At 55.8% G+C, this 19,717-nt stretch overlaps 1 protein-coding gene across 1 annotated transcript in view; it reads right to left on the bottom strand.

The window, feature by feature from the left end:
* ZNRF1 (zinc and ring finger 1) overlaps positions 1–19,717 on the bottom strand; it is a 28,667-nt gene that overhangs the window by 7,749 nt on the left and 1,201 nt on the right. The window lies entirely within an intron of this gene.

Genomic DNA, 19,717 nt, shown 5'->3' with positions numbered 1-19,717 from the left:
CCCCAGTCATGCCCACATAGTGCTGATTAAGGATGCTAACGAGCCCCAAAATGCCAGGCCCTCCCCAGGGCCACTCAAATTTTTCCTCCGGTGCAGGGAGAAGTGCACTGCAGACAGAGCAGACGTCCTGCCACGGTCACCCAGAGCCCTCGAGAAGGAGCAGATCTGACGTGGCACGGTCCTGCATGACTCCAGGCACTGCCATTGGGTTTGTGCCAATGCACAGGAAAAGCAATGGTACAGGCCAGGAAAGCCAGCCGGCCTCCCACTGGTGCAGCCTGCTCCCCATGCTTTTCTCTGGGCTGGGCCACATCCACCTTGCCCAGCCAGGCCTGCTCCTTCTGGCCTCCAAGATTTGGGTCAATGAGGAATATGGGAAATTAAGAGCCATTTTGGTGCAGGTTACCCAGACTGTTCATTTCTAGCAGTGCTTCAAGGAACTGGCACATATCTTCCCTGGGAAGAGCTGCTGCCTGCAACACAGACACAGATGAGCTCCTACATCAGTGACACATCATGCAGAAAACGCAAGACCTGTACAGTCTAATTGGTTCTTGCAACACAAAGGTAGGGACTGCCACACCGCAGTAAAGCCAGGCCCCCAGGGCACTGCGTTGCTGCAGACGATGCCTGCAGCAACCCGCACGGCTCAAGGAAGCCACCAAGCACTGCGATGGGGTCAGCTGTGCCTTCTCCTTCCCAAAGCCCGCAGCGGATGCCTTGCCCGGGTGCCGTGTGCTGAAAGACCAGAGCAAAAGCCCCAAGCCCGCGCGATGAAGCGGCACAGATGCCATCCACTTCTTTCCCAGGCAGACATCTGGAAGAGAGCAAACAGGAAGGACGCAACAGCCTGTCACCTAGATAAAACAGACAGCGCGGCAAGACAAGAGGCACCAGGCAGCCCTGACAAGAGGATCAGAGGCGAGCAGCGAGGAGACAGCATGCCAGCCATGAGTACTCGTCAGCACAGGTTATCTCCGGAGATGCAATCCGGAACACATCCGCGAACGGAGCATCATCTTCACCTCTTGCCCCAGCTGTTGAGCACGTGGTGCCTGGTTTGCAGCTTTCCCTCCACCACAACAGCGTAGCCTGCTCCCTCCGATCCCCTGTGATGGGTCCACCTAGGCTCGTGTTGACCAGGTCCTGTTGCTTGGGTTTGTTCCTAGCAATGTCGGGTTAGGCCCTGGGAATGGCAAATGCTCTACCTGACCTTCTGAGAAAGGGGGCAGGTGAGATGCCATCCACCAAAGTCATAACACTATTCCCAATGGCAGAGAAAGGCACACACAGTATTTGCACACACTCTCCAAACCCTCAGTAAGTTAGACATGCATCCAGATGGCCTATAAACGTAATCAGAGACAATTTTATTAATAATTCCTTCCTTTATTTCTGAAATCGCTTCAGATCCTTCCAGAGAAGATGAGGCAGGGAGCTTCCCTGAGAACACAGCACCAAGCACTGTGATGACAACCCCTCTGTTGATGCTTTTGTTGTGCAAGGAAGTTGCTCATTTCTAAGGCAAATGCAGCTGAAGAGCTGCACAGGATGCACGTCGGAAAGACAAAGCTTCTACATCCACAGGCTGAGGCAGCACCCTCCAGCTGCAGCCCCATAACGTGGGTACCGAGTCCCTGAACTAACTCAGCACAGAGTGCAAGGAGGGGGACAAGGGACCTCACAGGACGTTAAAGGCAAGGCTTCCCAATGGCAAAAGCTTTGCTGGCACCACCCAACACTTTGCCCCCAAAGCTTCAGCATGGCCAGGAGGCCACACAGCCATGCAACGATCCCAGGCTGCACAGGGATCTCTTCGGTCAACAAAGCTGTGAAGCTTCCAGCCTTGCCAGCTGTGCCCAGACTCTCCATAGATCACTTACAGGTTGAGAGTAGGTCACTTCAGGATCGGTTACAGCACTGGCAGGAGAAAGGGCATTGCCCAGACGTTCGGAAACCCTGGATCTATTTCTAGCAGATGCCCTAAATGCAGGGAACAGCACTTCACCACTGAGCTGCACCCTGAGCTACAAGAGGAAAATGCTCAAGTCAAAGCTTGTGGGGTACAATGAGCTCTGAACGGAGGAGGAAAGCAGGAATCCCTGAGAAATCTGGTCAAGAGAAGGATGCGTGAAACCATGCATTAATCACTTGCAGCCCAAAAGCAGATTTACTCCATGATGCAAGCAAGGTCCAAGTGAATGGATGCAACACAGTCTGGACACGGCCAACCCGCAGCCTGGAACCTCTCTCACTTTGGCTCAGCCTCCTGGTGCCTCCTGCTCCAGCCTGCTTGGAAGCGCAGGAGATGCAGGAGTGAACCAGGAGAGAGCAGAGCAGGAATTAGGAAGGGCTGGCTCACTGCAGAGGGGCCGCACTGGACCGAAGCTTAGGTTGAAATGTTGGCAGGCTCACAGCAGTTCAGGCCGGTCATCATGTGGTCTCTGCCCTCCTAAACCCAGCCCTGTCCAAACTCTGCAGGGAGAAGACATCCCAGCAAAGCTGTTGAAGTGAGGATCAGATTCTTCTGCAAGGGTATTTCTCGCTTGTGAAGAAGCGGCGGCTCTCACAGCCTTTCAGTACTCGCTGTTCCCTGGAGCCTCTGCGAGTCTGTGCACGGCTGCAGGCGGCTGTGCGACGCAGGTGTGTGTACCTTACCGATCTCACGAAGCACAGAATAACATTTACAGAAGGGATTACTGACTGCCCAAGATCCCACGTACCACAGAAAACGAAGCTAGGAGCCCTGTGAGCCTTGTGCAGCAGAAGCTGGCTAAACACACTTCAAAACGCAGTTGGCCAAAATACTCCTGCTCCAGGAGCGGTGCCTGGTTGCCAGCTGCACTGGTTGCACTCTCCCTGTGCCCTGTTACCCCACGGGACATGGCATTAGTGGGACATCCTTTGAGCAACTCCTCAAGACTGTTTAGGGTAAGCCTCAAACTTTCAGATGTCTACAGGAGGTCTAGTAACCTCAGCCAACCAGCCCTTCTCCATATCTCCAGAGAGCATTCTGGGCTCCCATCCAAAGGCCTTCCTTCCAGCAGCTCCTTGGCTTCATGGGAGCTCTGCTGACTTACACCAGGTGAGGATGCAGCCCAGTATGAGATAAAGGTGGGAAATATTTGATCAAAAAAATGTAGCTGAAGAGAAGTCCTGGTGCCTCCTCATTGAAGGAGCTCCAAGCATCAGGCCTCACCAAGCCTGCCCCAAAGCAGACAAAAATTCCCAAGCATCCTATGTCCCCTCTCAGCTTCTCCAAGTGAATCAGCATCAGGCAGAAGCTGGAGGACACGGACCATCTTAAAAAAAAACAATGCTAGTGATTGGAGAGGAAGGAAAAATACAGCTAGTCTTCTAGTTGGGCCCTAGTCAGTCAGTTGGTCTGAAGCAGAAGCATATGACAATTTAATTTAAAGCTTGGATTCAGTCTGCTGCCTCCAAAACACCCTGTCAGTCATGGTCAGATGGCCAGCAAGGCTGGGCTGGGTCAAGTAAAATGTACGGCTCACACACCCTGGGAGACAGGGTGAGCCAGGCCCCAGCCACGAGCCTCCTCCACGTAGGACAGTAGAGATCCCAAATCTGCTCTTCACAGCTTGACAGATGCTGCTTTTGAGGCTAGAGAGGGACTCAAAGTTGCCTCCTCTTTCCTTACCCCTTGTGAGCACAAGCGCAACCCCAGTACAGCCCAGAGAGGCTCTGCTACATCCTTGCCCCGTTCCTGGCTCCCAGAGTCCTCGCGCCCTGGCAGGTTTCAGACAGTGTTAAGTTCTTGCATATGGAAAATGAAGCGCAATGTGGGAACGGGTAATAGTACTGGTGCTGGGACACATGCAGAGGTTTAACTCTACTTCTGCTCAAAGTGGGAGTATGCACAGAAAAAGGAGATGGCAAACAGGATCAAAACAGAGACATAATCCAACAGTGACAGGAGCTTGCAGTGATCCTGCTGCAGCCCAAGGGGGGAAGTGATCATGGAGGAGTCATCCTCCTTGCTAGCGGAGGGAAGGAAATCTGCAGAGCACAGATAATCAGACCCAACCTCTCCCACCTGGCTAGAAAATAAATTCCCTACTAGTTTAAGGTTGTCTCATTGTTTGAAAGCAAAGCTCCAGGACAGCACACAAGAAGGCACACGAGCAGAGCATGTCTCCATCAAGCTATTTCCAGCACTACGGCAAAACTGCTTGGTACCACAGGAATCTGGTAGCTGAGGATCTCCACTGGGATACTCTTCCTAGAGCACTATCTAACATCAAAGTGACATTCCGCAGACCTCTGAACATCTGGCTGGGCGACTGGGTGCTTTAATGAAGTACTTAAAATTCAGTCACAGCTTCAGAGGAGGTGCAGGCACAGCAGAACAGCCACCAAATGTCCCGCCTGCAGAGGACATCCACCTCAGCCCCAGCTGCCACCCAGCCATCCTCTCATCCTATCAACCACTCATCACATCACCAGGAGTTCATGAAACTTATTCATCCAGTCACGCTCCAGTCAATTCACGCATGTGTCACAAATATCCACCCAACGACATCCTTCACCAGCCGCCTTCCATCAAACCATCCCAGCGTGTCTCTCCCGGATGCAAATGGCATCTCCCCACTGTCCATCTCTCCCCCTTGCACAGCGCATCCTCCGCAGCCTCTGAGCCTGCCAGGGACAGCCTTCCCAGGCCACTAATCATCCCCTGCTTCGCTCTGGACCAACTCCTGTTTCTGCTCTATCACTGTTAAAACAGCTTCTGCAGGGCCCTGCTCTCTTACCACGTTGGCTTGACTCTGCGTGCAGTATTTCCCCAGGAGCACGGTTCAGTACGTGCAGGGTAAACTAGCCACCTCATGCAGGGCAGCCCTCATGCAAAGCAGCTCGGCGGACAGAGAGTGGCGCGAGCTTGCCGCGAAGTTGGGCAAAGAGCACAAATCGGGGAGGGAGGGCAAAGAAGGAAGGGCTTTCGCTACAGCAACTTTTGCAGTGACTCAGGTTTCTCCCGCAAAAGCCTCCACCCCAGAGTTTGTTTTCACGTCACTCAAAACACTGACATGTTACCTGGCCCCAAAGACTAACCGAAATAAATGCTGCCTGGATAAGCCGGACAGCACAGCGCAGAGCGCTGCCAGCACCCAGGCTTCCCCGGCCACCCGCGCTGCTGCGGCTCCCTCCGGCCCAGGGCTGGAGGGGAAGTAAAGCCAGAGCAAAGCTGAAACTCTGCGGCACACGCCTGCCTCGCTGGGAGAGCAGCGGGCCACTGCCTGCTCGTGCAAAGCGTGGGAGGTGAGCGCAACCCAGCACGCCTGCTGCAGCTTTTGTGAGCGTCGAGGTTCAGCCAGCAAAGCGAGCGCAGGGGAAGGACCGTGCCGGCCCACAGCATCCCTCCACGCTGCAGAGCATCTTTGGTCTCCGTCTCTGCCTGATGGACGGATGCCAGAGCTATTTCAAAATGAAGCTAAAGAAGATCCCAATGTGGGACAAAGCTACGGCCCTGAGCACAAGCCAGCTGCTAGACAGGAAGGGGCTTCACGCTAGCCATGCCCAAGAGCTGAGCACAGCCTTTGGGGACCAACAAGCTGAGGTTCAAGTCTCCCTGCGGCCACCGGGCACGAGGCAGCAGGGGAGGAGACCTCAGATCTAATCCTGGCTCCGTCACGGCCTGAGTCACTTCCGCTCCGCGCACCTGCTGCCTCCCACACGTGCCAGATTTGGGGCAGAGCTGGGCTCTCGGCCGCTGCGCCTGTGGCTCCCATACCACCGCCGCGACTCATTCTCACCCCAGCAGAGCCCAGTGCTGGAGCGAAGCAGAGCAGCCAGTGCCACCACACCATACTAGGGCCCACAATCCTGCAGCACAGAGAGCTGGGTGGCTCTGCAGGACCAGGGCACCTGGAGGAATCCACCACCACAGGGTTCCTCAGTCTGCAAGAAGAGCCTGAAAAGCATTGGGATTGAGCAAAGTCGCTGGCTGGCCATTGCCAGAGTGAAGAACAAGCAATCCTGGAAGGAACAGACAGAAACGGACAGACTGGTTAAAAGCAAAGCTGGGCTCTGCTACTTTGGGCATGTCATTGCAAACTGGAGGGGAATGGACAGTACAGACACGTTTTTTCATGATTGCTGGAGTCAGGAGAGGCCAGGAAGCAGCTTGCAGCTGCACCAAGGTCCTATCCTCCAAAAATGCTGAGCTCCCTCTGCCAGCAAAAGTCTTGCATGAATTGCTTGGAAGCCTGAGCACTTGGCACCATGCAGGATCAGGCCCAAAGCCACTTCCTCTTGTGCAAGGAAATGGTGTCAGCTGCAAGGTGCAGCTGCAGGAGCTGAAGCCTGCTCAGAAACTGCTCCTTCAGCCAGAGCCGAGGACAGCCCTGCTCTCTGCAGGACGCAGCGGCACCGGGGACGCTCGCAACGCTACGCTGGCGCTTGGCTATTGTGTTGCTGACAGCAGCAGCAGCAGCAGCGTTCACACGAGCAGCAACACGTAGGCAGGAAAGAGCAAAGCACTTAAGCAGCCTCACTCACTGCCTCCTGAAACGGCCCGTGTAAGCGTCCTTCCTTCCAGATCGAGCTTTCAGGGACGCGGGGAAAGCGCAAAGAACCGGTCCACGGCAGAAGCAAAACATCCCACTTTCCTGAGCTGGAAGGGAGGCAGGCAGGGCCGTGTGGCTGCCTGCCGAGGGGACGCCGCTCGGCCAGCGCCGCGTGACGAGCCAGGTGAAGCACTGCCTGAGAGCAAACGCGGCTGTAACATCGTGCACTGCTCCAAGGGAGGTGCTGCGGACGACAAAGCTGGACGAGGCTAGCTCTGCCTTAATGTTCGAAGCAGCGGGTTTCAGAGACACCTCTGCTTGCTCCTACCCACCCCAGCTCCAGCTCTGAATAAAAGATGCAGCAGCAAGAAAACAAAGAAACAAAAAAAATTGGTGCTCCAGGCATAACCTGGGCAAGGCACAGGGGCTGCCTCTATCCACTGCCGGCAGATTACACTAAGGGTTTCCTTGCGCTCCCTCTCAGCTCCTTATGGACGGGGTGGGGAGGGAAGAAGCAGCACGTCCCGTGCACACACCTGTTTGGGGCAGGATCTGTGCTGCGTGACAGCTCCCAGCGTTTCTCCCTCCAGCCCAATTGCCAGCTCTGCTCTTCCTCAGGCAAGGTGGCCTTGCAACCTCGCTGCAGGATGAACGGGGAGACTCCTCCAGAGCACCTCTGCAGAGCTGACAGACGGGAAAGCAAGGGGAGGACGAGAGAAGGGCCAAGGATGGCATCTGCAAACAGGATTTGGAGCAGAGGGGAAGGGTGCTATTGCGCCGCAGAAGCCCAGGGCTGGTTTGCTGCAATTTAGGATGCGAAGATTTTTTTAGCCAGCTGGTTTCTTATGGAGGTGGTGTGGGAGGAAGGGAAGAAGCAGAACAGATTGCAATACTGGAGCTGAGGAAAGCCACAGAGTTGGGAAGAGGCAGGAGATGTAAGAGGCAAGAGGGAGCCCCCCAGGGACATTTGCTCCAGAGTATTCAAAGACATCAAGCCTCTGCACACTGACGCACCAGAGCCCTACACCTGCAGCACGGCGCAAGGACGCTGAGAAGCAGGAGGGCTATAGGGTGGCACATGGTCCAGAGCCTTCACCCTTGCACACACATCCCCAGGGAAGATGCACAAATGGCCTCTGCACCCTGAACATCCCCCCTACACCTGCACCACTTGAGCGTTGCTCCTTTTATGGCCGCAACAGCAATTTTTAGCCAAAATCACCTAGGTAGCAGATAGATAGTGTCCCCTTCCTAGTCCATTGCCCAAGGGTGATGCAGTAGTTAAAGGTGCACCAAGCTGGGCTCAGCATTCAGTGTTGGGGCCTCCCCGATGGGACCACACAGCTCTCACTCTCTCTTCCTCCGTGGCTCCAGCGGAGAGCCTCTCTGGGATACACTGCAAGATCAGATGAGAAAAGCAAGCCTGGGGTCACCCTGCCTTCCAGTTAGTCCTATTTTATTGCAGAAACACTCCCACAGCCCCTGAGAACAAACTTCATAAGGAATTGCATGTAGCCAAACGCTAATTTTAGCATCCCAGAGAACAGCAAGGTTAAGCAGAGGGTCCTTGGTGACGGAACAGCAAAAGCATTAACACCTTAGATGCCCGCAGCCGGGCAGCAGGGCTTGAACGTGCTGAACTACAAATCCATCTAGGGCTCAAGCTAATCACACATCTGGCATGGGGATGCTTCATGGCACGGAAGAGCCGCAGGGCTACCCCAGCACTGCCGCCCCGCCTCAAGGGATGGCCTGGGGGTTCAAATTCACTAGAACCAAATCGTTGCTTTCTTCAGTCAGATCTAGTTACCTGAAGTGGGTGCTCTTGGCCCCCCTCGGCAGCCAGCCTCTGCCTGCCAGGTGAGCCCACATGCCCAGCGCTGCCATCAGGGCAGCCTCAGCTTGGCTCCTTTGCCAGCTGGGCTCCCCGGCACCATCCTCCCCCGCAGAGCGTGGCCACGATCATGGGAAGCAGCCACCTTCTTGGGGAAACAGCAAGGCAACGTGCCGGATTAGCTCCGCCACCAAATTCCGTCTCCAGGAAGGAGAGGGAGGCCGGTGGCTGGGCTCACTGGGCAAGCACTTGGGCTTCACTTAGGGCAGCTAGATAAGACTGGCATCCCCCAAACGCCAGCTGGCTGCAGATCTCTGCTTCACTGGTGCAGCAGCAAGGTACCAACCTCTGGGTTCCCAAACAATCTGCAGGCATGCCTGGGAATTTCTAGAGTCTACTGTGTACCCACTTTTTTCTTAGGCATGAAGTATCAAAACTGATCCCAAGCCAACTTCCTTGCAGCCACAGACTTTACATATATTTTTGCAGGTACCTCCAGAATATTTTACGCATGGCAGGCAAGCCCTGCTGAGGGCAGCAATCTCTGGGCTGTGCTCATCTGCAAGACTCCTGGAGCTACAGAGCCGCAGGGGGCCCTCGGTGCCGACAGAGAAGGGCAGTGCCGGCTCCCGGCTCAGCCGAGGCAGGAAGAGCGCATGCGATTCTCCGGAAGCCCAGAAGGATGCGATGACTTGGAAAGCAGAACAGAAAGGGAGAGAGTTGGACTTTTCCACTTGGCACAGAGCTGCAACTGGAAGAGAGCAGCAAGATGACATCACACGGGGAACTGCGGCGTGAGTCACTTTCTGACTAACCCCTCCTCTGAGGAGGAACCCACGGAGTTCCTGTTGGCAAGGTTAAGCCACTGTGGAGCTCCCACGGAAACTCCTACTTCTGGAAAGTCTTAAATGCAAAACCGGGAAGATCACGTTTCTTTTGGCCTGACTTGAGTGCCAGCGCACGACTCCCATATCCAACCAGGTTCAGTCCTGCAACGCCCAGCAGTAACTTCCTGGCTACCTCCTTCTTGACCCTTGGTTTCTTCCCAGATAGAAACGTGCCAAGGAAAGGAGATCTGGTGCTGTGGGTCACGGAGGCATTTCTGCCTCCTGCTCTGCCCTGGGACTCCCAGCTCCCTCAGGCCTTGGTATGTGCCTCCTAGAAAGCCGCTGGGAGATCTGTTGCTGATCTCCCTGGGAGCAGGCTCAGATCACTTCAGGATGAAGGGACATTTCACCAGAGACGCACAACAGCAGCGATCGTGGCAGGGGGAGCAGAGCCAGGGCTACTGACCTCACTGGCTGGGCTCCAGCAGCACCTGAGCACATGCACCTCTCCCTACGGAGCACATAGGAAAGCCCATCACTGCTGGGGGAGAAGACTTGGAGGCCTCCAAAGCCACAGTAGCTGCAGAAGACCAAAACCAGCCCGAGGAGCAGCCAGCATCCACCCAGACCCCGCCGGGAACATCTACTGCTCCGATGGGACAGGCCAGGGCAACTGTGACGGGAGAGGTCCTCTTCCAGGTGACAGGAACGCACCAGTTGGAGCTCCCCGGCTTCCCTCTGCCGCACCCCTGCTGCACCCCTGGGGCCCTCGGCCCACGCAACCTCTCTTGCCGAGAAGTGATTCCATCTGGCTGCTCGGGAGAAACTCGGCAAGCCGCCTCCGCCCACGGGCCCCGCGCGTCCCGCGGTAACACTGCGCAGATGACACGTTTGAGGGTCTCCCCGTGGCACTTCATGCCTGCGCCATGGGATGCGCTGTGCAGGTGGCACGAGTTACTGTGGCAACTCGTTTGCATAGACGCGAGCCGCTCCCGGGGAGCGTGGGAAGGACGGAGGTGTGCTGCTCCAGCCCCAAAGCGCTGCTTTTTCAGTGGAGCGCAAAGAAGTGGGATTTTTTATGTGGTGGGCAACAAGCAGAGCACCAAGGTAACGAGGAAAGGCGCGCGGTGAGCCAGCTCCGCTTGCAGTTACTCCCCCGGCAGTGCAAGGACGTGAAATGCTTAAGGCCAGTCGACACGCGCGGCAGGGCAGCAGCCATCCCGCAGGGCCGCCGGCTGCTCCCCGGGGGGCAGACCGCCCTCCACAGCGGCCGCCGCTTTCCCCATCACCTCGGAGCAGCGCTGCCTTTCCCGCGCGAGCGAGGCCTCCGGAGGCGGCTCCGACAGGCGGAGAGCCAAAGCCTCCGAAGGACCAAGCGCAGCGTCTCCCTCGGAGGCAGGTTCAGCGGGGCAATTCCTCGGCGAGCGGCAGGGGCCTGCCTACGCCGGCTCCCGCCAACGCGACGGCAGGCAGATACTGCCTCAAACAACCGGCAGCAGCTTGCTCGCAGGCTTGCAATGCTTGCTCGCAGGGCACAGTTACCGCGAGCACTCACGCCGCGCTCCCGGCTGCTAAATTTTACACGCGTCGGTCACACGCTGCGCCGGCTGCGTATTGCCCGGGGCCGTACGCACCTCCTCTCTTCTGTCCGCTTTATCGTCCCAAAAGCGGAGACGGGCGGACAGGAGGGGCTGTCCACCGTGCCGCTCGCAGGAACAACCCTGCCCGGCTGCCTCGCTCCCTGCTCCCGCCCTCGGCACTGCTTCCGAACGTGCCGCGCTCTAACTCGGGAAAAGGCTCAGCGTTTGCTGGGAGCGGGAGGGAGCTACTGAGGCTGCACGCAGCAGAAATCCCAGCCCTGAGATTTCGACTCCTCTCTGTTGGCCTGGGGCAAGGCAAAGCAGCAAGGGCACGCTCACAGGGGCATGGCGCAGAGAAGCCCCCCCGGGACAGAGCCCGCACCGAGTCCGGATTATGCTGGCCCTTGTCCCACACAGCCTGAGACCAAGTAGCTGGACCTGCAATTCCAGATAAAATCCGCCTACTGCCAGCAGGGCTGACTCGCTGGTCTCCCTTCTCGCCAAAGCCAGGCTCAGAGAAGGCCTCTCGCACAAGCGCGGGCCAGAAGAGCCTGCGGCTCACCCCCACCCCCCGAGCCGGGCAAGGCCTCGGGAAGCAGGCGGGCTCCCCTGGGACACTCCTCCGCGTAACCCAGAGCAGGAGAGCAGCGCGGGGGCCGAAGGAGCCCTGCGAAGGAGGACAGCCCACCCTCCGGGACGCTGTACCTGTCTGCGGGGAGCAAAGAGAAGTCCAAGACAAGCACTGCACCAGCCAGAAGCGTAAGATCTGGGTGAACCAGTAGCAGAGGCAAACATCAAGGGCCACCAAATCAACATTGCAGTAAATAAGGGGATGGACAGCAGCTTGTCCGCAGCAGTGGACAGCGACCCTCCTGCTGTCCACGGCACGTGTCACGTACAAGTTGTAGCCCTGGCGGGCCTAGAAAGGCAACTAAGAGATGCCAGCAGAGGCCCCTACAAAAACTCCACTGCTGTTTTCCTCCTCTTGTGTTGCAGACAGCTGGCCTCTAAAAATACCCGGCCATTGTCCATGCCGTCCTTCCTGCTCGGGCCACATTACATCTCCAAGCTGCTTGCAGACAAATTCTTCGTGTGTTCCCCCTCCAGGACCTGCCCCAGCCCCATTCCTATGCTCGGTAGATGACGGTTTCTCAGGAACCGGGGCCATAACCCGACACCGCCTCAAAGTGCGAAAAGCCAGCGGGAAAATCAGTCCTTGGAAATCGCTGCTGGCGTTGCTAAAAGTAACAAGAGGTAAAGGTTGCCACCGCATCTTTGGGGCCTACAAAGCACCGTGGCCCCACGGCACAAAGCGCGCGGTCTAGTTTAGCAGCGGCTATCCGGGAATTTCCCGAGGCAATTCGGCCGGTGTCCTTCCAAGCGACGCGACACCGCCGGCGCTATCGCAGGAACCCAGACCCGCTGCCGGCACGCCAGCCGGCACAGCTCCGCTTTGTGGCTCCCCGTCCCCGGGGCCGAGCCACGCCGAGAAGTCAAGACCGGGGGCGGGCAGGGGGGAACGGGAAGGAAAGCCAGCCCCACTTTGGAGATGATTTCAGCATGAAAACGTGGCAAGCCATCAAACTGCATCAGGGAGCCAAACGCCAGCCACTCAGTAACACAGCTGCTCGAGCTCTGCCGGACACCCGCAGCGCTCCCGAGCATCGCAGCGCTCCCGGGTCTCACCGTTATCTTGCTGGTACAGAGAGAGGGGAAGGGCAGCCACTCTGAAAGCACTGACACCCACCTGATGACAGGAGCTTCAGCAAGCTCCAACCGCCTCTTGATTTTGTTCCCAGCCCCCAGGCACCGGCAAGCCTGTCAAGTGCACCCTTTCCCTGCTGCTGCTTCGGCGTCCCCTCCGAGCCAGGGTGCTCCACGGAGAGCGGCCCGGCGGCACCCGTCTCCGAGGCGCGTGGAGGCCCAGCCCCTGCGGCACGGGGCCGTCTCCGCGGCCGCAGGGACTCCTCCGCCTGCCTGCAGCCGCCTGAGCTCTCCCCGTTGCCCTCCCCCAAGCAAGCCCAGGGCCAGGCCTTCAAAGCGCCGGACACTGCTTTACTCGCTGCCAGCACCACCTCATCAGGCAGGCCAACCTCAGGGCTGGAAAGCTCAGTAACGTCAAGAGAAGAGCAGCCCCCGCCGCGGCCTCTCCGGGAGCCTCCGCAGGGGCTGCCCTCCCCTGCCCAAGGCAGCACCGGAAGCCTACCGGCAGCCTGGCTCTGCCCACGGGAAGCGCCGCGCAACGGCAGGGCAAGCGCGGCTTCCTGCAGCTGCACCTCCTGCCGCGCAGTGCCCGGCCCCGCTGCCCCCGGGGCAAGGACCTCCTGCTGGAAAAACACGGAGTAAAAGCATCCTAGTTCCTGCAACGGGAACGTTCCCTTCTCTGGAGGGGAGATGGCTGGTGCCGGGAGAGAGCCCCAGCCTGGGAGCCGCAGAACCGGGGTCTGCCCCCCGCCAAAGGATGCCTGGTGGGGGCCGCTTGCAAGTGACCCCTTGGGGGTTTCTCCCCAAGGCGGAGGAGAGCATCGCTTCCCGGATCGCGAGGCGGACAACGTCGCCCTCCTCACGTGCTGCTTCTCCCGGAGAAGAACCGCCCCGCTCCACTCCCAGCACTGGCACACCAGCGCCAAGCCCCGCGCAGACCGCAGACCTCCCCGACGTCGAGCCAAGCGGGCACCCAGCAACGCGGGGTGCCGCGGACACGGCGCCAAGGCCTCGCTCTAGCCGCTCTCAAGAGCGGAAGAAAGGCTCTGCCTCCGCAGAAAGCTGCCTGCTTTACCCCGACGCAGGGCAAAGAGTATGAAATGCTCCGTATTAGGGACCGCCGCCGGCGGGCTGTTTTACGGAGTCACCCTAACCCCTCCTTTGTGCAGTCTCCAGCAGGCAGGTGAAATTCAGCCGCTCGTGCAAATTACTTGCCAGCCCTTGTGGTCCAAGATTTCAATTTTCAAGAAAATTAAGAGGAAGCCGCCTCATATTTATTCAAATCCACACATTAGGCACATCTTGGGCTTTGACGTAGAAGCAGTAGGCAACGAGATGTGCCTTGTGGTCACCCACTGAACTGCCGGGATGCCAAGAAATTGGTTCTTGTAGAGGGAATTCATTAAAACAAAGAGCTCTTTGCTGCCTGTCTGATTTGTCACAGAAGAGATTACATTGGAGAAAAGAGAAGCTACTTTTTTCCAAAGTGGATTTTTCTCCCTGCCTGTGACTTCCCTGCATTTCTCTTGAAATTAATTTTCGGCATTTAACAGCTTTTTCCTAGGATTCTCGGGGGCTTCTCTGGCTGGGTGCCAGCCCCGGTATCCTTCCTCCACCAAAGACGTCTGTGTTCGATTGATTCTCGGGCCAGCGAATGAGACAGGAACCCCAATAGCACATTAATAAATAAGAGAAGCCTTCACGGTTATTCCAGGCCTCGGAACAAACTCCTCTCAGCAAAACAAAACAGCGTGGGATAAACTTACGTCACGGGCCGGGACGACGATCCTGGCTGGGAAGTGGGTCAGCCCGGAGAGCACGAGAGCATCACTTGCAGCATCCCCGGAATACACACGTGTGGAAGAGGGAGAGCAAACACAGCTCTCCTGCTCTGATTTATGCACAGGTTTCCAGAGGAGCGAGCCAAGCCAAACCAGTTAGCTGCACAGCGATTAGCGCCTTTTTCCTCAGCAAAGCAGCCAAGAGATTTCACAGGGCACTAGAGTGGCAAGGCAGCGCAGCAGAAGCCTGCGCTAGCGCTCGCTGCAGAGCCTGAAGGTAACTGCTGCTGCTGGCTTCTCACGCACAACGCCAACGTTGACACACTTAAACTTCTGGTATACATTAAAGCTATGTCTGAATCTCCCATCTTCTAGCCCTTGGTGCTTCTTTCTTCCGAGGCGGCGGCTGCCTGCTCTCCTAGCCCTGCTGCCGAACCCAGGTCCGTGCTCTCCTGCAGCAGGCTAGAAGGCAAAAGCAGGTGGAGCAACCTGTTCGGATAGCACCAAAAACCAGAAAGGAGGCAGCATTCAGGAGTCCAACACCTGGATATTGTTAGCCTAGGGCATCACCAGGACTTTTCTTGCACAGCGTCCTAAACAGCCTGGAAAAGCTGCAGGTGCCTGATCTGGCTCACAGGTAGTCACCAGCACTAAACCAACTAAAGGACTGAGTACAGTCTCCTTTGGAAATTTCCACTAGCAAGAACAGATTTACAATGGCAGGTCTCCGTAGACCTTGGAGTGTCCTTCCCCTCCCCTAGCCCCTCTAGAGGGAGGTGGGTAAACAGGTACTATGTCCGGATGTTGGAAAAGTTGGTGCCACGAAAGCCCATCAGCTGAGTGAGCACGGGCTCCCTGCCCACCAACCAGCAAGCCAGAATCAAGTCTTCCATTTCTGGTTTAGAGACTGCAAAAATAGGGCAAGTGTGTGAGCGAGCATCATTATGCACCAATGAGAAAAGACTCAGGACCCGAACCTTACACAGTGCAACAAGGATGTACTGAAGATGTGCCTCCTCCCTAGCTGGGCCGAGAAGGCCTGGACCTCTCTGGACAGCTGTTGATCCATAGACCTTCAGCTTGTCCTCTAACAAGCGATCTTTACTTTGTAGTGGCTCCTTTACTCCAGAGTTGGATCAAACTGTGCTTCCAGCTTGTTTCACTATTTAACTCCTAGGCCTACCACTGCCCGGAGAACGACCCAACCCATCACATTGTCTGCTGTCTCTGCTCTGGACATCCGTCTTCCCCACAAGCACAGAACCCAAGGCTGAACCCTCCTGCTGAGGTCGAGGAGCTGCCGAGAACTCAGCAGCTCGCTTGGCAGATGAGACCTCAAGATCTTCCCTGGCAAGGCTTTGCTGCTTCCAGCACACTAAACAAAAGCTTATTTTGTCAGCACACAGAAAGCTCGTGATATTCCTGACGGCATCACACAGAAAGATGAGCTAGGCATCTCCTTGGGCTTGCTGACAGACAAGGAGATATGAGTGTCTGAAGCTCCAGTAAATCCAAGGGCTTTGGGTGATGAGGGGGATTTCCAGATAAACTTAAGCTACTTACAGTCTCTGCAAACTCCCCGAGATCCTATGATGAAAATGGGTAACAAGAACTGCACAAAGCTGAAAACATATCCTGGTAGACAGCATGCATCCTTTTTCTGTGTTCTTCCCGTTACGCCTTGGCTTTCCAGAGAAGATCTAGATGTCACAAAGCTACAGAGAAAGGGCCAAGTGCTAAATGTAAACTCCAAAGTTGCAAAAGCTATTTCATCATCTTCAACCAGCATAAAACAGATCTCAGAAAGCCTGGACAACCACAGAAATCTGAGAGCAATTTCAGGTGAAGCTGTAGCAGTTATGTCTTTTATTTGGACGGTGGACACACCTAGGAAAGTCCCTGCCAGGAAACGGGAACTACCTAATAACAAGGGAGGTACTGTCCCCTGGGAGAGGGACTCGCTCCAACACAACGGTCAGGACCCTCTCACTCACCCGGGTTATTTGAAAGAGGCATTTAGGTTTCCCTGTTCACAAAGGCAGCATCCCTCCTTGTCCAGCCCTGGAAGAGCTAAACGGCTCTAGAGTACCTAACACTGCTCCTGCCTCTCGCTGTGCCTCAGAAACTGTGACGGAGCTGAGAGTGATTCAGCAGCGGTCTCTCCTCGCAGCACTGTCACGGAGGGGCTGAACACACAGGAAGTCATTTCAATCAAGCGGGGCAGCCCTCTTCGCCACGAGGATGTGCAGGGACTGAAGCAAGCCCTCAGCCCACGTGACACCTCCTGGCACACAGTAACGCGAGTCAGGCCTCCGTGGTAGCAAGCCCTTGCAGAAGGGGAGATGTTATATGTGGTCCCTCCTCAGCAGCCAGGAATATTGATGGCAGACACCAAAGCTTATACTAGAGACAGATACTTGTTTTCTATCACACAATCAAATACCACAGCAGGGCCAGCTTGCAGGGGGATTGGTATTTCTCTCCCATGACTAGCCTATCCTTCCAAGACAGTCTATTCTCAGTGGAGAAAGTTAAGTGAAAACATCAGGATCTGTTCCTGGGGAACCACACCCTCCACTTGATGCTGCAGCCCATGAGGACCACTTTCCAGCCTCCGAGCACAGGCTTCCTAGAGCAACCTTCCTCTCTCCCTCCCCACACACACATCTGGCTCTACTGCAAGCCTTCCACAAGCATGAGGAGGGGAAGGAGCAACAGCAGTCAGGGAGAAGAGAGCTCAGTTCCCCCCAGGCCAGTTCTCTGGGTCCCTGCTCTCATGGAGCAGATGAGCCATGAAGTAGCTCTACCCCAGCCCTGGGGTGTGTGTGGGAGGGGAGGCGCTGGCAGGGACAGCCAGAGAGACGCACAAAGCCAGCATCGCAGATAAAGAAAGCGGCGAGGCGCCAACCCTATCTGTGTGCTCCTGTTATCATGGACACTCTGTTGCAATGACAGTGCCACATCACCAGTGTTAAGCCAGGGCTCCTCACTGTCCCACTGAGGGCCTGGGCTGCATTTTGAGGATCCTCGTTCTTCCCCCTAACCCACGTACTCCTAGAAGACCAAGACCTAGCAAAGCATACAGCCTTCCCTGCACGCTGAGATCAGCACCATTCAGGTTTCAAAGCTCTTATTACTTTCCTCCTGCACACAAGCAGGAGAAAAGAGGCAGGCAGAGCAAGGATCCACTCTCTAGACTTGTTAGCTACACAGCTAGAGAGGCTCTTCTCCTCAGCACAGCAACCCGGGTAGATCCTCAGGGGGGCCTGAGACCCCCCAGCAACTGCAGGGACATGTCCTCCCAACGGAGGACTGCTCAGTGTGGCAGTGGGTCTCCTTATCCCCACTCTCAAGTCATCCTTCCGAACAACCAGGCAAAGTCATACACACCAATGTCAAAGCTCCTCTCCATTTACCGAAGCACTGCTGCTTCAGCACTTTCCAGTGGCTAACGGAGCGGTTTAGCTCTGCAAGAGGAGGAGGGCGATGGGGGAGGCAGAAAGGAAGAACTGAGTACCTCAAAACTGCCCTGCTGTCGCTTAACCATTTGCAGTGGAAGATTAGCAGGAATTTTAGCAATGTTGAGGTGGCTTACTTCCTCTTTCCCTCTCCCCGAGGTCTCCAAACCAGCCGTTAACCTCTTATGCTGAGAAGAAAAGCACAGAAGTTTAATAAGCTCTGACAAGTTTTCAGAATGGTTTCAGTGTCCTCTACTTCTTTTTCTATTAATTAGCAACAAGGAAGAAACACCACCAGGAGAGTCCTCAGCATGGACTAAACAGCTCTTACCGTTGCCCATGCACACTTCAACGCAGCTCAAACACTCTCAAGTGGCCCCAAAAGAGACACCAGCAAAACCCAGTTCCTGCAGCATCGCCCACAGCCCGCACTGCAATCTTTCAAGGACAGCAGGTTTAGCTTAAGCATCTCACTAATTCACATGAGTGACCAGAAAAAGCTTACTCCATTTTGCAGTTGGTTTATTTTTAAGAACAGGTTTTGCCTCTCAGAGTTGTAGTTTGAGAACTATAATTTAAACGTAACTGATAGCATCTGACCCACCACCTCTACATACAAATTAGCTACGCTACATTTCTCTGATGAAACCTTATAAACGGCAGCCCTCACGCCAGCACCTGGCTTGCAAGAAACCTTGGCTGAAGAGAAAGAGAGAGCCTGTCTCTCCTCTGGCTGGACTCAGCACAAGGCTCCATGGCACTCCGAGCACTGCATTCACTCAAAAGCTTGCAGAATACCTGCAAGGATTCTGCACCTTTATTTCCTCCTGTGTTTAAAAATGAGAATAGTGGCACAGTCTGTGCAAGGTCACAGAGCAAGAAAGTTTGCAAAAGTGCTCAGCGTCAACAGCCAGGCCCTCATGCCAGCGAGCCCTCTCCATCTGCCAGAGGAATGCAAATGTCTTGCTTATCTGGATCAATAGGAACTGGGACTGGGACATTCTGCAATTGAGGATTCAGTGAGAGACATACAGCTTCGATCTGACTGAGAACAGCAGCCCTCAGAGACTGGGTAAGGAGAGAGGAAAAAAAAAAACAAACTCCAAGATGGAAGTAGGAAAATGGGCCCCACAAGTCTTGTTTTGCACTTTGTTCTCGTCCACTGCTTCAGTTTCAAGCCTTCCTGAAAACGAGGCATTGTCCCAAGAGGTATTATGAAATTCCCAGAACCACGTCACGTAACGAGAACACTTACAGGGTTTGAAAGGGAGTATAGGGGCTGAGCAGCAGAGAAATCCCAGACTATTCCAGGAAATACAAGGAGACATCCCTGAAATGACTTCCCCTCTAGCCAGAAGGGGAAGGGAGGACCTCCCACCTCGCTCCCTGTACCCAGCCAAAACTAGGTCAGTGACACAGCCCTGCTCGCAGACAGAGCCTCTTTCCAGACTGCAGGACACACGTAAGGGCCCAGCAGGGAGGGTTACGATGGGGGCAATCTTGCCCCCTCTCTTAGCGAACGTGTTTCCTGTGAGAGCACCCAACCAGCTCCCTGGTCTTGTTAAAGAGACAAGCAGTTCCTCCCCTGCTTCCTCCTCAGCACCAGAATGGTGCCAGCTGGCTTGAACGAGAAAACCTGCTTCAGCCTCTCCCTGGCCCTCTATCAGACGAAACAAAGGAGAAAAATTCCCACATCTTATTTGCAAAGGCTTCCTGTGCCTCTTTCCCAGTACTTGAGATACGAGAACTGCCATACCTGACTGACCCTCACGGCTCCCCTTCGCAAGAGGCAGGAGAAGCTCGGACCGCATGCACAGACTGGCCTCAGGCCACCTTTCCCCAAGCCCTGCGGGGATGCCGCCTCCCCGGCTTTCCATCCCGGAGCCAGAACAACATCCTCTCTTGAGGAAGCCTCCTCCCTTCACAGCCCTTTCCTGCCTTGACCTTGACACGAGCGTGGCGCGGGTGGCAGCCGGGGCGCTCGCCCACGGGGAGGAGGCAGGCTGGCG

Source organism: Rhea pennata, chromosome 13 (genome assembly GCF_028389875.1).
Source record: "Rhea pennata isolate bPtePen1 chromosome 13, bPtePen1.pri, whole genome shotgun sequence".
NCBI lineage: Eukaryota > Metazoa > Chordata > Aves > Rheiformes > Rheidae > Rhea > Rhea pennata.
Note: the sequence above shows the minus strand (reverse complement) of the source record. Positions and strands in the feature narration are given on the sequence as shown.